The sequence below is a fragment of the Parasteatoda tepidariorum genome, chromosome 2, assembly GCF_043381705.1.
Source record: "Parasteatoda tepidariorum isolate YZ-2023 chromosome 2, CAS_Ptep_4.0, whole genome shotgun sequence".
In the NCBI taxonomy this organism is placed as follows: domain Eukaryota; kingdom Metazoa; phylum Arthropoda; class Arachnida; order Araneae; family Theridiidae; genus Parasteatoda; species Parasteatoda tepidariorum.
Window position 1 is genome coordinate 94538355 of NC_092205.1, and position 13170 is coordinate 94551524.

General features: G+C 31.9%; 1 protein-coding gene across 5 annotated transcripts in view; it reads left to right on the plus strand.

Moving 5' to 3' along the window:
- Positions 1-13170, plus strand: part of LOC107440418 (receptor-type tyrosine-protein phosphatase kappa) — an 84779-nt gene that overhangs the window by 7190 nt on the left and 64419 nt on the right. The window contains exon 1 of one of the 5 annotated variants that reach the window (XM_071177950.1): positions 2931-3616. The exons of 2 other annotated variants lie outside the window; for them this stretch is intronic. The gene's annotated coding sequence lies outside the window, so the exon portion shown is untranslated. Of the gene's footprint in view, positions 1-2930; positions 3617-3679; positions 3874-13170 lie in introns of those variants that run through there. 2 more of the 5 variants (XM_071177949.1, XM_071177951.1) reach the window with 2 other exon arrangements.

The following is a 13170-nucleotide window of genomic DNA, read 5'->3' on the forward strand; positions in this document are numbered from 1 at the left end:
CTTTACTTTATTTAAAATAAATTGGGTGCCTAGGCCGCGCAGCGGCCTCTAACCCATCCATCATGAAAATAATACAGTGTATATAGTCATTTTGAGTTATATGATAGTATGGTTACATAATAATATTGCCATGACTAGAAAGTACAACTAGATCGAAGGTTTACATGAATTGCAAAGAAAATTGAAAATAGCCATGATTAGATATGAAAACATGATATACAAACTTAATCTGTGATATTTACATTGATGATCAGTAGAAATTTGAAATTGAGTGTTTAATGTTGATGATAGCGTAAGTATATATAAAATCGGGAGACAAATTGATGAAAGCATAAATATTTACAGAGCCAGGAATCAGAGTTGATGATAGCAAAGAATATACAAAATCGGTAATCAGAATCAGGAAGAAATTACAAATTTTGCGAAGCCTTAGTGGCGTAATCTAGTGTGAAGCATTCAAGATTATTAAATTGTAATTTATAGAGATGCATATTTAAAGTCAGAGAAGAGTTCAGTTTTAGTCCTAAAGTGAAATTATTCCGGAGTAGTCTCCCTCATAATTGTTTGCAGCAGTTGAAATACATCTCGGTTTTTTAAGAGTTCTTTAAGTTCTTTGATAATTGATGCAAGTCTATGGGCTTGACCTATCGTTCTTGATGGGATTGTATCAGGAGTTGCACGAAGGCCTCTCCTGGGGGGACGGTTGCTGCAACCTGTGTAAATCGAGAGTGAACAGGAAGATTGCTTTAAATATTAATGATTTGAAATATAATTTCTAGTGGTAGTTACGATTGAATTATTATTTAAGAGATAATGAATATACAAAAAAGAATTGAACTTCTACCACTTTTTACATTTTTTGTCATCTGTGTTAGCGACATAATTTCATTGTTTTGGTTCAGCCAGGATTTGTTCAATACTTATAAAAATTTAAAAGTTAGTGATTATAATGTAAAAAATTTTTTTTTACTTCACAATGAGATATAGTTATTTGAAAATGCTAAGCGCAGTGGCGAATACGAATGCATTAAAATACATTTTTCATTCTTATTTTCGCAACCATTTTCAGTTTTTTAAGAGTCGAACGAACCTATAGGGCTATGCGCTACATTTGCATTCGCCATATCGTATTTATAATGGAAAGTTAAAATTGAATATGAAAATATGCTTTTATACTATATATATGTGTATATTTTCAAATCAAAAGTTTTAACTCACAAGGAAGAAAAATTGTCATGTAAAAAATTTAATTTAAAACGCATTGCCACTTGTGTAAACTGAAATTATAGGATTTTATTTTATATTTTATATCGGTCGTTGAACAGCCGACCTAATTTTATGGGTTTACGACTACTAATGTTCAACTCCGTAGCCTTGTCATTTTGAAACCAATTCAGAAGACAAGGGAAATCCTGGATCGAGTATTGGGAGATATTTGCCTTTGTGATGGACTTTGTGATGGACTTTGTGATGGACTTTTTGATGGAGCTAACCCGCATTTGTTACATGGAGAGGAAAACCACGAAAACCTCCCACGGTTAGCCTCACGGCAAGGGAACTCTAACCCATTATACGTCTACCATTGAGGATTTTTCACGTCCGCACTGTGGTCGGTGCAAGCCGGATGCGGAATTCGTATCGACCGGAATTCGAACCCGGTTCGCCTCATTGGAAGGCGAATGCTCTATCCCCTGAGCCATCGCGGCTCAAAGTTATAGGATTGTAATCCGTTTAAAACTTGTCGGGTCAGTCTTGACATATGTTTCTGAAGCTTGGACGATGACAACACTGGAGGATAATTGTATCGCAATATTGGAGAGAAAGATTTTGCGAAGTACTTGGTGGTGTAAATGAAAACAATAATTGGAGAAGGAGATTCAACTTTGAACTGTGCAAGATTTATAAACAACCTGATATTATTAAATACATTAAAATAAATAGAATGAATTGGATGGCCCACGTGATTCGAATGAGTGATCAGAATACAATATGAAAAGATATTGTTTTTTAGACCCACTGGAGCAAAAAAAAAAAAAATAAAAAATAAACGGGAAATTCCGAGGTTGAGAAGGGCCGACTCGGTGGAGTCTGATTTCCTTGCAATTAATGAAAAGAATTGGAGGTCAAAGATAAATCGAAAGTCGTTATTTAGGAATCTTCAGAGGAAGGCATTGGCTCATATTGGGCTGTCTGACCAACTGTGATGATGATGAATTTCCATAAAAATTAAAATCGTAGCTAATAATAAGAACAACTACCACTTTTAAGTAAAGTCAGTATCCTTATCTCTGCAAGTTATGTATCATTTGGTAATGGGTCACAGATCTGAAAGTGAGTAAGAAAAAAAGAAAAAACTGGTAGCTAAATAAATTCTAATCATAGCCCATTTTTATCACTTTCTCAGGTGAAACAAAATCCTATATACATATGTCAAAAAAGAAAGGAAAACTCTATCATGATAGATATTTTACTTTTTCTGAAAACAAGTAAGAATGGAAAGATTTCCTTTTGCCAGTTTTGGCACTTTTTTGCCTTGACCCTGGTCATCACCTCCTACAACAGAAAGCCTCCACTCGGTTTCTTATAAGTAGGTTGTGCACATGAACCCAAATTCTATTTTAAAAGTCCTAGTCCTAGTATTTAGATTATACTGGGCACCTGGGCCGCGAAGCGGCCCCTATCCCATTCATCTGGAATTTTTGAACAGTTTTGGTTGAGCAATGAGGTAAGCAGGCAATGGAGTTGCTTTTATGAATGTTTCAAGCTCTTTGCTTGAATANATTGAATAAGTAAGAAAGGGTTTTATTAGTATGGTGTATGATATGATTTTGGTGGTGTTAGGCCTAATTCGCCGTGTTCATAAATTTTTGTAAGTACATTTTGGTATCTTGTTCTTATACTTCTCTGTGTGACTGTGTAAGAGGACTTACAAACATAAGTTGTTGATTTAAATCCAGCTCTCTCTTTAATCCCAATTAGAATCTAGTTAAATTACCAATCTTTCTATTGTATAATAATGCTCAAGTTACATTGAATAAGTAAGAAAGGGTTTTATTAGTATGGTGTATGATATGATTTTGGTGGTGTTAGGCCTAATTCGCCGTGTTCATAAATTTTTGTAAGTACATTTTGGTATCTTGTTCTTATACTTCTCTGTGTGACTGTGTAAGAGGACTTACAAACATAAGTTGTTGATTTAAATCCAGCTCTCTCTTTAATCCCAATTAGAATCTAGTTAAATTACCAATCTTTCTATTGTATAATAATGCTCAAGTTACATTGAATAAGTAAGAAAGGGTTTTATTAGTATGGTGTATGATATGATTTTGGTGGTGTTAGGCCTAATTCGCCGTGTTCATAAATTTTTGTAAGTACATTTTGGTATCTTGTTCTTATACTTCTCTGTGTGACTGTGTAAGAGGACTTACAAACATAAGTTGTTGATTTAAATCCAGCTCTCTCTTTAATCCCAATTAGAATCTAGTTAAATTACCAATCTTTCTATTGTATAATAATGCTCAAGTTACATTGAATAAGTAAGAAAGGGTTTTATTAGTATGGTGTATGATATGATTTTGGTGGTGTTAGGCCTAATTCGCCGTGTTCATAAATTTTTGTAAGTACATTTTGGTATCTTGTTCTTATACTTCTCTGTGTGACTGTGTAAGAGGACTTACAAACATAAGTTGTTGATTTAAATCCAGCTCTCTCTTTAATCCCAATTAGAATCTAGTTAAATTACCAATCTTTCTATTGTATAATAATGCTCAAGTTACATTGAATAAGTAAGAAAGGGTTTTATTAGTATGGTGTATGATATGATTTTGGTGGTGTTAGGCCTAATTCTATGCTTCGCCGTGTTCATAAATTTTTGTAAGTACATTTTGGTATCTTGTTCTTATACTTCTCTGTGTGACTATTCGAATCATCTTGCAAACTATTATTTATATTTTACAATGTGTAGATTTATAAACGCATTATTTTATTGGATTAAAGTATACATTTAGTGAATGTTATTGTTTGCTAGAATATTAACACTAAACATATCAACACTAATATGTTATATGAATACTAATAATATATACCTATTTCAACCATAGTTGGTGAAATGACGGGACTTTACGTTTCTTGATTAAATGTGTGAAATATGGATGTTAGGTGGGAAATAAACTAAAAAAAAACTTTATTATAATTAAATGAAATTGTATATTGCCTATTTTTATGCATTACAAATACAAAGAATAAGAATATTTAATTTATTGCTCAACGCATTTTTTACATGTACAGGTTGTTTCCATTGTACATTTTCCGCAAACTCATTTCTTCTAATTATTATAATTTCTATAATTCTTACAATTATTTTTATAATTATAAGAATATATAAGAATTATAATTCCCATAATTATTCGTATAGTTGATATTATTTCTTCTAAGAACTTGTGCTGTCTTGATTTTTTTCTGGGTAAAAACTAACAGTTAGTTGGAAATGAAGTAAAGCTATCAAAATAAAATATAAGCTACTGACCTAAACTCTTAGTTTTTGTCACTTTTTCTCACACAAAAATGCCAATCTAAAATTTTAGGTACTTTCTTGAAATTTGAATTCACAGTTATACTGATTGAACTAACTACGTGACAATCTTTGCAGAAATGTGCAACTAATACCAATTTTGATCCGATAACCTCATAAAGAAATAGTATTTTTCGAAACAAACAGAATACAATAAATAAATAATAATAGAATATTAAGGGTATATAATTGTTAGAAAAAATCATGAAGTCAAATCAAATGTGCAGAAACGATATGATAAGCGCATATTCGATGCAAAAATTCTTAAACGGCTATTTGATCGGTTATGGTCTGTTTAGTGTTAATCATAGTTAAATCACTCAAAATCCTATTGCTTAATAGTAAATTATACCTATTTGAATACTACCTATAGCATATAGCTTCAAACAAAACTTGTTGTCCAGTACTACTGAACTACTAATCCAAAATGTTTTCTTTATCTATTTGAGTTAACTATGCCAGTGATTTTAAATTTTTATTATTCTTTTTTTTCTCATATGGAACCCTAACTAAATCTTGGATGAAATCCTGACTGTATAAATAAAGTTAATTAGCAGTTGTGAATAAACTGACCGAAAAAATGTTACTAATTATTTTGAAAATGCTTAATATGAGGAATGAAGTTTAATCATTTAAAGTTTTAAAATTAGATTTTGTGGTTGACAGTTGAATTCACAGGTTTGAAATTGCATTTAGTCTTGTTCTGAATTCGTTTTTTACAAATGTATTAGTTCGAAATAAATATAAACTGAATCATGTTTTTCGAAGAAGAAAAAATTTTTTAAATTTATTATTTATTTTTTTTAAACTAAAAAGTTCAAGAAGAAATTCCAGTGCAATTTTTTTTTAAAGTTTGAGTCGTGACATTGAGTGCTCGACTCGGATAATTTTTAGAGCTTGACTCCGACTAATACTCAGTTAAAAAAATTTCAGAGTACTTAGATAATATTAATATCATTTTTAAGTAAATGTTATTCTCAAATTATATGTTTATTTTTTTGTGCGATTAGAATTGAAGTTATTTTATAAAAGATTACATTTTATATAAAATTACATTTTGTATCATTACATAATACGTAAAGAAAGCTATTTTAAGAAATATATATTTACAAAATATTGAAATTTTGTTCGATTGATAGAGATTTAAATAATTATCTTTATAACTAGATCACATTTTGAGTTAAAAAGCGATGCATTAGATAATTTTTTTTCTGGAATTTGAAAACGATAATTAATTACAAAACGATGGATGATCTAGTTGCGCGAGCCTTCGTTATTGTTGTATTTTTCAAGTTATCTAGTTACGCCACCGATGTTTTTCAGTTTTGATTGGTTCTTGAGTATGATGTTTATTATTTTATAGAACTGTTATGCTTAAGATTATTAATAAAGTTGTTAAGTTTTTAACGTTAGTATTGGTAGTTTATTCAATCAGAGTTTTGTTTTTAATTATGTTCTATTTCGTGCTTTAATATTTCAGTTATGTTTTAATCAGTTCTAGTTCGTGTTTTAACATTGCAATAGCTCAAATGTACAATTTTTCGACAGAGCTGGTAGTGTCTCCGGGGATTGAGTTCTCGCCATCCACTGAGGTAACCCAGATTCGAATCCCAGCGATAGCTGGTTGATATGAATTCTGCTCCCAACTCGCACAGATCACAATGCTGACTTTCAAATATCCTTAATAGCTGGCGAGTCCTGGGTTAGTATGTTTTCGACGTCGGGCAAACCGTGGGTGGTTTTCATGATTTTCCTATCTATGTAACGCAAAAGCGGATAAGTTCCATGAATCAAGTTCCATACTAAAACTAGTTTATCCCAACGATTGATTCATGTTGTTTTCTGGATTGTACTCACAATTATAAGATTTGAACATTGATAGTCTTAAACTCAATACAGCAATTTTTATATCATGATATAATGTCATAAAATATCGATATTTAATTACGTTATTCATCAGAGTGCCAATGGTTTTATGTGAGTTTTTGATGCTATTTTTATTCTTAATGCCAAAAAAATTATAATTCTTCTATTCTATCAAGTACTTTTTAAAATTTTTCCCTGTTGTTAAACAATATTCTATCAAGTACTTTTTAAAATTGTACCCGTGGTTAAGCAACATTGGAATTTTTATATCGCTATATACCTCCATAAAATATCGGTGTTTTAACTTATATCACGATATGCTATCGAATTTTACTGATTTACAATTGTTTCNTCACACTAATTTTTTCTACTGAGATATTTGGGGGGTAAGATTTGAAGAATAGATTGAATCACGTTATTCATCAATGTATCAATGGTTTAATGTGAGTTTATGATATTTTTATTCTTAATGTCCAAAAAAGGAAAATAATTTTTATATCCTATCTAGTACTTTTTAAAATTGTTCCCTGTTGTTAGGCAATATTGGAATTTTTATATGGCGATATACATTCATAAAATATCGGTGTTTTAACTTATATCACGATATGCTATCGAATTTTACTGATTTACAATTGTTTCATTTGATAATAATTTTGCTATCCAAATGGGGGGGGGGAGATTTGAAGAAAGGATTGAATCACGTTATCCATCAATGTATCAATGGTTTTATGTGAGTTTATGATATTTTTATTCTTAATGCTTAAAAAAGCATAATTTTTATATCCTATCTAGTACTTTTTAAAATTGTTCCCTGTTAAGCAATATTGGAATTTTTATATCGCTATATACCTTCATAAAATATCGGTGTTTTAACTTATATCACGATATGCTATTGAATTATACTGATTTACAATTGTTTCATTGCATAGTATTTTTCTTCAAAAAAATTTCTTCAATTTTAACGATAATAAGCGAAACTAGCATACATACGATAGTTATTATTTTCGATAATTATAGCGAAATCATCGCATTTGATATTAACTGTCAATAACATTGGGGAGCAAGTTTTTAGTTGTATTCATTCAAGTTCTTGATCTTATCTAATTCTGGTCTTCAAATCTGAAATTAATTTCGTTCAGAGAGCTACAGACTTTTTTTCAAAAAGATCGCTTTAGTATATTTTTTGTTTGCATGTGCAAGTTTACAGAGAATGTATAGGTTTATATACTTATACACTTGTCTAAACACCTTTTGAAAATAACATACAAGACAAAAGCATATGATCTTAACGTATCGCATCATAAACTGAAATGTATTATCATACCATTCCCAATGTAGCAGAGAAGTGGGGCTACTCAATATTTACTAGAGTGAATTTTTTTTAAAAAAAATCTTTAATGAATGTATTATTAAATTGCATAAAAACTGTAGCTTAGTGAGAGAAACTGATTGCAGATAAGTGACTCGAAAATCCGTTAAAAATATCTGTTCAGAAAAAAAAATTCGACAGTGCAATTAGCTTATGTTAGACATGTATCGCGTGGTCCCGCAGTGGACTGATAGTGAAGACACGGTTCCCAGTAGAACACCGGAAGTCAAGCATCACTGGATGCGGACAATAAGCGGATGGGTGACCACTTTGATCAACCTGCGAAGGGAAGGAGCGTGCACGGTATCGGTCCTTGTTAAACTGTTCTACCATAAACTGTTAAACTGATCGACTTCGTGCACAGGTCGTCGGGCTACCAAAGCAGGGGTGCCATTCCCTCTGCAGAGGATCAAAATTGTGATGGTATATCTTCGGATCATCCACAGAGATGTTTCCCTGCCTGTCGCCAATACCCCATTGTGCAGCTCTAGTGCGACGTCGTAAATAAAGTACCTACTTACCAATATATCGTGTGAATATACTTTGAAAAATCGTTATCGTGCTCTTAAAAAAATATATTTCCGATTAGTCTCCTTAACCACTTATTACCGAAATATTACAACAAACACTAGATTTATAACATCGCAAACATTACACTAAATTCAACCACTTTGTGAAAGGTTGATAAATGTGACATCATCATCACATCTCGCTAAATTTTAATGCGAATAAAGTTATATTCATTTTACTAAATTCCTATTTGTGAAACATTACAACGCGAACTCTAAATTCAACTTATTCGCGAAACGTTACATCATAATCATATTTCCAATCGGTTATTTAATATTTTATTAGCTTCTAAACAGCTTTGCATAACCTTCTTTCAATGTAATTGAATCATGTTTTTGAAAGGAAAAAAAAAGCTTTTTGTGGCAGAAGAAACTTTAGATTCCCCGAGGACTTTCTCCGTCCTTTTCCTATAATAATTTAAAAAGAAGGAAGCAGGGATGGGGGGGATGAGTGAAAGTTGAAGTGGTAGTCGATACAAGATTAAATTTTGATTCATCTTCCGTGTGTTTATGGATGGGCGTGAGTACAGAGCATGTGTGGCAAAAATATCAGGCGAATTTTCATCGAAGTTATTTCGTCTATGCTCGTTAAGAAAGCATTTTGTTTAAATCCTTATTCCGTGACGAAGAACAAGGTAGAGAAGAGAGTTTTAAAAGTGTAAATGCTTCGTAACACGCTCACAGTTTTCAGAGAAAGCACTTTTAAATTTGTTTTAGGGCATTTTTTTCGTGTTTTGTTACAGTACTAGATCAGTAAAGGAAATGTATTTGCGCGCACTAAGTACATGAAAGAAAGAATTTTCTTGCTTGTACTTTAAATGAAAAAAAAAGTATGATTTCTCTCATTTTATATTTTATTTTATAACCGTCGTTGAACAGCCTACTCAATTTTGGGGCTTTACGACTACTAATGTTCAACTCCGTAGCCTTGTCATTTTGAACCCAATCCAGAAGATCAAGTATTCGGAGAAATTCGCCGTCGTGGAGGACTTTTTGATGGAACTAACCCGAATTTGTGTTACATAGAGAGGAAAACCACGAAAACCTCCCAAGGTTAACCTGTAGGCAAAAGGACTCTAACCCATGATCCGTCTACCACTTAGAATATTTTACGCCAGAACTGTGGTCGGTGCGATTCGAGTGGCGAATTCGCATCCACCAGTCACCGCACTGGAATTCGAACCTGGATCACCTCCTTGGAAGGTGAACGCTCTATCCCCTGAGAGTTATTACGACTCACTTTTTTTCATTAAAATCAATCATGAAGGTTTGGACTGGTATAGCCTGGTTGGTAGGGCACTGGGCTCATGTCCAAGAGGTCGTGGGTTTGATCCCGGCTGACCGAAGACTTCCTGTGTAGTAATTGGTGACAGGTGCACGTTAAATCCAACAATTAGAGGATTACAAATGGTGACCATTTGTAATCCTCAATACTTAAAATTTAAATAACTTCCCAAACCGTAGAAGCTATATAAAATAATCTATTATATATAATTCTCTTACGTGGCTCCCGAATTTTGGCTGAAGTACTTTGTACAACTAAATAAGATTCTTTTCACAACAGTTAAATATTTACTTTATTTTCTTCATTCATAGAGAAAACAGTCGGCAAAGAATTCTGTTAGGTTAAAAAACATTTTTCTAAAAAAATAACGAATTTTAAAAGATATAAAAATAAACAACTTAAAAAATAAAAATGCTGTTGCCAGCCATAGAATTTTTTAAAAGTTAACTTAGCAACAAAAATCAAAATGACACAGAAGCGCAACTAGATCAAAATTATGATACCTGAGCGCTTGACGTAACAAATTCTTCAATTCTATAAATGTTGTATCGCCAAATGCTCAAATTTACAATTGTGTTTTTAAAGAAATTCTATAAAAAGTTTTAAATAAACAACCTACTTCTACAACTGCTTCTTGAAGAACTTGGCTCATTGCTTAAAAATATTGTTTTAATTTTACAGTACTAACTTTACTTCTACTTTCATTATTGCTATGATCCTCTTTCATTACATTTTACAACTTCATGCTAAATTTGAGGACTTTAAGTTGTTTTGTGGCTGAACACTGACATTTAGAAATGTGTACTTAAAAAAATAATATTTAGAGGTTAAGAGTTGCCTCAGAAAAATTCGGAACTTCAGTATTCAAAAAAGTATACAAAAGCTAGACGTTAAGAACGTATCCAATGAGCGAGCATTGGATTGCGAAGCAATCCGAAATGAACTGCGAAAGCAGTTCCAGGGGTTAACGAAAGCCAGCGAGCAGGGGGCGAAGCCTCCTAGTTAAATATATAAAAGATATAACTAGGTAAAATGTAAAATTTTAATAAACTATTTTAAACGAACTTTGAGAACTTTTATTGTTTTTTTAGCATTGGTTAAGCCTTTTCAGAGATATGAGCTCACATAAAACCTTCTCACACTAATTTTTTCTACTGAGATATTTTTTTCAGGAACGCAATGATATGTAAATAAACATTAAAAAATTATGCATTTATGTTTATTTAAAGTAAGACAGATATTCACTTTAGCAATTAAACTCTAAATTAAAAAAAATTATGAGCAAAAATTTTATTTTGTCAAATTAAAATTATCCATATAAATAATGAAAAACATTTATTAATTAAGGAATTTTTTAAAAAAAAAACTGTTTATATATATATATAAAAACTGTATATATATGACTTAAATCACATTAGTTTAAGTCAGTTAACTCTGCCTTCTGTACTTAGATAATATATTCAGTGTATTATAAAAATGATTACTCATTAATTAGAATAGATTTATTCAATTGAATACATTTCAATCATTATATTTATTCTATCCCGGTTTTGACCATGCGTAAAGAACGTACTGGGTGCGTTAGTAACTGTGTTTGGGCTTCGGTTTAGACAAAAAGTGGTAGCAGAAGTTTAAAAATTTGAATAAATAAGATAATACGATAAATTTGATAAAATAAGAATCCGTGACAGAGCATTAAATTGATTCGTATTCTGTAGCTTTGAATTGATTTTGAGAATAATTTTTAAGAATTTTTTTTTTTAATTTTGTTTTGAACACGAGTGTAAACCGAATCCACTATCATAATACGTCATTTAAAAGTACATAGATTTTAATCATTTCATTACAAAAATAAACAGTGTTGTAGTTAGCTACATTTGTTACAAAGTAGTTGAAGTTGACGACAAAAAATGTTGCTTTTTTTCTGGCCACTTTCCTGTGGCATCCGTCTTTTGGGTTGGCCATCCAAATTCTGAAAAGATTCTAAAAAGCAATTTTCTCTGTTCATATTCACGTTTTTTTTTTCTCTTTTTTTTCTTTTTTTTTGCCTCTCTTCGCTGACACAACACCGTTTCTGTGCAGAAGAAGAGAAAAAAAGTGTAACATTTATATGAAAAGAAAATTAAAGTCAGCTGATTGTGAAGATGTTTTAATAAGCTTCCCATTTTCATGTCTACCTCTACTGAGACACATAAAAAAGAAAAACGCCTCGCGGTAATTAAAAAAAAAAAGGTATGAAGAAAGAATAAAAGGGGAGGGGGTATTAAGGGAAGTAGAACAATTGCATCTGCGAAGCCTTTTCTACCGTGTTGATGACGTCACTTTTCCATTCTTTCTGTAGAACCCGAAATAGAAGAGTTGGCATTAACGATATCTGTGTAGCCGGCCTTCAATCTGTATTTCGCTTCTTGTGATTATATTTAGAGTACTTCTGTTTGTTGGAATGTGAATAACAGTCTCTCTGACTTAACACAGCACCCCTAAAACGCTTGGACCTCAATGGACATTCCTCCTGCGCAAATACTCAACTCCCCTCTCTCCCGTTATAATATTTGTGAAATTATGGAAAGTACTTCACTCCTTGGACCATCATTCGACACATTTGATGAAGCCTGCTTTTAAAAGCATCATTACACTAGACATCCTAAAAGTGACCAATCGGAAAAATCAATTTAGGGTTTTTTCCGGAGCCTTTTTGCGAAGGAAAAATAAAAAAAGCCACAGTATACAGTCGCTGTCAAAATTATTACTCACTATAAGATTCTATATGAAATTTTAATTATCATTTGATACTTTACAGCATTATTTTTTTCACGCCACTGAAACCGGTTTGCACTTATTCACGTTCCTGTATCAATGGGTTAACATTGTACTACAATATGTTAAAAATAAATACAAATAGGAAGTATATAAAAAATCTCCTGAATAAAAACCCATTACATGTATGTATGTTTAAATATAAAAGTATTGCATATAAACTCGTGCAAAACATGTAACTATTAAAAAAAAAACCCACAGTGCATTTAATAATTGGGTCTAATTATTAAAATATATTAATATGAAACCTGTTATAATATAATATACTATATTTATATAATATATCGTCTAAATTATCCAATCGTTGACTATATATTATATATATCGTCTAATTTAAGCCATTTGATACACGAAAGTAAACAAGTGCAAACTGGTTTGAGTGCAGACCGGGAGAGCTGTGTTAAGCTGTCCCGATTTTCAGCGTTTCTCAAGAGAGTTGTATAAAGTTCACGGTTGTGAGTGTGGTCTCTCCTGTGTTGCTATCAGCAGTCGAGTGTGTGCGGGATTTCGTTTGCGTGTGAATAAGACTGAGAAGTACCAGCGCGAGAAGGTCGATGAAGCCGTCGCGAATATCAAGTCAACTGTTTAATGTGAACCATCCACCGAAGTAGGCGTGATCATATCTGTCCGGGTCACCAATGTGGAGATAGGAGGCTATTAATCATGCCAACCTTCCATCTATCAAAAGGTACCC